The following is a 3,540-nucleotide window of genomic DNA, read 5'->3' as shown; positions in this document are numbered from 1 at the left end:
TACCCTACTGATTACATAGTGCCTTCAAAAATGTCTAAATACAATATGATCATGATAAATCAAATTCTGAATAACTGATGATTACGTCGGCTAATGAACTCTTCCGATAGTGATTCTAACTTCTGACATTCTATCGGTATACTGAAGATCAGTGTTTCTCTGCTCGATAAGATTATCCAGTATCTCCAAATATATTTGGAACCTCTAGTATGTTCCCTTATAACATGGATGTTTTCTCTGATTTCTGTTATGATCTCTTCTATGATTTCTGATATCTCTATTTACTGACCGAAAAGGTTTTATTTAGGGTACTCTGGGATATGGTATGAAGACTCTGGCAGGTTCAGTCGCTGCGGGTAATTCCTTTTATAGGTTCTGCACCGACTGGTAATTCTTATCTTTGGCAGGTTCACTCGCTCTTGATAATTCGTTTTATAGGTTCAGCATCGAATGGTAATTCCTTATAGACCTAAGGTGACCCTTGGGTAGGCTTTGAGGCCCCAAGATTTTTCTTGGGTATGCCTCATCGCCCCGAGAACTTTCTTAGGTAGGCTCTCAGGCCCCAAGGTACCCCTTATGTTATGTAGTTATGGGGAGTTGTATATGGTGTTCGCTTGGAGGGATTACTGTGGTTTTTAAAAAAAATATGTTTTAAACTACTATTGTTTTAAAAAGATTTGTATATTTTGATTGGTTTTACGGGAACACACTAGATAACCTATTCTAATATCGTGAACCTAGTCATCCGAAATATTTCCCTCTAAACTGAAAGTTTACGGTCTTTTACTACCATAGATTTCAGTGTGACCTCAGCTCATACTAAAAATCTATTGATGTTTGAACTATTAAGGAAACATATGCTTATTTGTTATATGTATGTTCAGCACCATCTGGTAGTTCTGTATTACTGAGCTTTCTAAAGCTCACTATGTTACTCACCTTTTTCAGGTTAAAAGGATTGAACTAGTGCAACTATCGACATCAGTAAGGGAGTTTCACCGGCGTTATTTGCGAAGTACGGTGCATATGATTAGGGGACATGTAGCTTGTATTTTTCTTTTATATCCGAGTCAGATATCTATTTTATTTTTTAATATTGATAAATTTTATTTTTGTATTTATAAATAGTTTTATGATTTTAAGCATTTTAACAAAAAAGTTTAATTTTTATGATATTTTTACGGTTGGTCACTCCGATGGCCCTAATGTGACATCCCAGATCAGATCGTGTCATTGGCATCGGTCTGAGGGGGTTACATTTAGTGGTATCAGAGCCTAGGTTGAGTTAAAATTTTTAAGATAGATGGTCGGTCGACAGTCAAAGGATGTCTGGTCAATACATGCCCCTAGCTACATCCGTACTTCTCTAAGCTAGAACTCCAAGATCGAGTCCTCCTTGTAACGAGTTAACCTAAGTTTTCTATCCGTTAGGGCTCGACCTATGCATATAGGAATACTAGTAACATCTATCTAAATTCTGTAAAATACCTCACGAGTAATGTGTGAGTTACTTATCCGAGAAATTCTGACCCGACTCTAGAAAAATTGGGATATGTTAGTTCTCTATGAACCTATTCTCGTAACCAAGGCTGAATTGATTCCACAAGGATAAATCTGTTCTGATTCTTTTATTGTAATAAGGGAGAGTTCTGAAAAAAAAGTATACTCAGTTAGTTAAATATTAGTAGAGAATTGGTACTTCTGTAAAAGCTACTAGAAGACATGGAAGAACTGATGAAAGTTTCATTTCTGCAGTTTTGTGACATGAATGAATTTCGAGGACAAAATTCTTTTAAGGATGGGAGAATTGTCACACCCCAATTTAGGGGTCAAATTATAAACTTTAGAAACTTATAATCAATTTTAGAAGTTGTAGGAAATTCAGGGACCTAGCCCTGAATTTTCCTATTTTATGTCAGCAGAGAAAAAAATATATGTTATAGTTTAGTTTCTGGTTTCAAACCAGAAACAAAGCAAAAACTCCCTAAAATTTCCAATCCCGTCGGCCCCTATTTATCACTCCGATTCTCCACCATTCGACCATCATTAATCTCATCGCCACCACTATCGTGTTCGTCACCAAACCGATGACTGGAGCCGCTGCATGTGCCTCTCCCTACGCATGTGCATCTTCTGTCAACCAGGGAGTATATTGAATTGGCTGGACCGATCTGCACCGAGCCGAGTCGAGCATCCGAGCAGAACCGACCAGTTGAGCTGAAATGCGTTGTTGACCGAGCAGTGGACTGTTAACCGCCATTGACTATCGACCGAGCAGTTGACCGTTGACCGACCATTGACTTTTTCTAGGTACACCGACTTGAGTCCGTTTTAAGGTCTAATTCACCAAATTCAAACCCGATAAGTTGTTTTTCACTGATTAACCACACAATTTGATCCGTTTTAATAATTAAGCTATGTTTCTAATGAAATTTCTGTTGTTGTGTATCTTAGAAATTATTAGAAGTTGATTTCAAGTTTAAGAGTGATCGAATGAAGATTAATTGGTCGATCGATATGGCACGAGAATCGAGGTAAACTTTACTTCCTCTTTGCATGCTTTATGTAATATGTTGGTATTGGTAAAGACATGAATGAAAATGTTTGGTCTCAATATGTGTATTTAATTAGTTCCTACACTCGATACGAATGCGGTAAAAAGTCGGTAACTGAAAAAATTATGATGGCTTGTACAAAAAAAAAAGAAATTGATAAGGAATAATTTCAAGTTCCGAGATTATTTAGAAGAGAAATTAACCCTGGGATCTCTAAATTCTATTTGTCCTTGTTAAGAGTTTTAATACCGAAATTACCTGGTTAAGAAATTACAAAAACACCCTTGAGAGGTAAAAATAATTCGATTTGACCCTGAATGAGAAAGTACCCTAAGAATTCATACCTAATTCGATAAATTACTGATTTAATTATTAAGATCCTATTTTTGTAAAGAAATTTCCTTATAATCCGTTCGTACCATCTGGGAAGGCACTTAACCCAAAAATCTCTGAGTTTTGAGTAAATACCTATTAAGAACTGTTCGAAAGGACTGAAATAGATGATAGGTTTGAATTTAGTAATAAGATCAGACAGAAGGAAATGATTGAAATACCCTATATCTCTAAAATGACCAATATACCCCTAGAATGCAAACGACCCAAGAATGATTGGAATATTTATTCGTCTCCTTAAGATCTATTCATCAGTGATTCTGAAGATGATCTATGAACAAGAGTTGTTAGTATAAATGAGTGAATACCCTGGAAATGCAAAAAATTGACGGGTAGACATGCATTAGTTATGAAGTTGTTCAACTTGCATTAACTCGATATTCTGATAGAATAACACAAATCATAAATGCCCTGAATCTTCGTTTCTCCCTTATCAGCTCAAATCACTTATATCCTCCAAGAATAATACCCAAAATGCTTTTGATTTTTCTAAATAATGGAATCACTCTGGTCATATCTGAAAAAACATAAGTAACTCAGATGTTAAGTATTCTGAATACCCTTCTGAGTACTTAGCGCCTTCGAAAAATGT

This window comes from Hibiscus syriacus, unplaced genomic scaffold, assembly GCF_006381635.1.
Source record: "Hibiscus syriacus cultivar Baekdansim isolate YM2019G1 unplaced genomic scaffold, ASM638163v2 tig00110515_pilon, whole genome shotgun sequence".
Taxonomy (NCBI): domain Eukaryota; kingdom Viridiplantae; phylum Streptophyta; class Magnoliopsida; order Malvales; family Malvaceae; genus Hibiscus; species Hibiscus syriacus.
The sequence above is the reverse complement of the archived record's forward strand: the minus strand, read 5'-3'. Positions refer to the sequence as shown.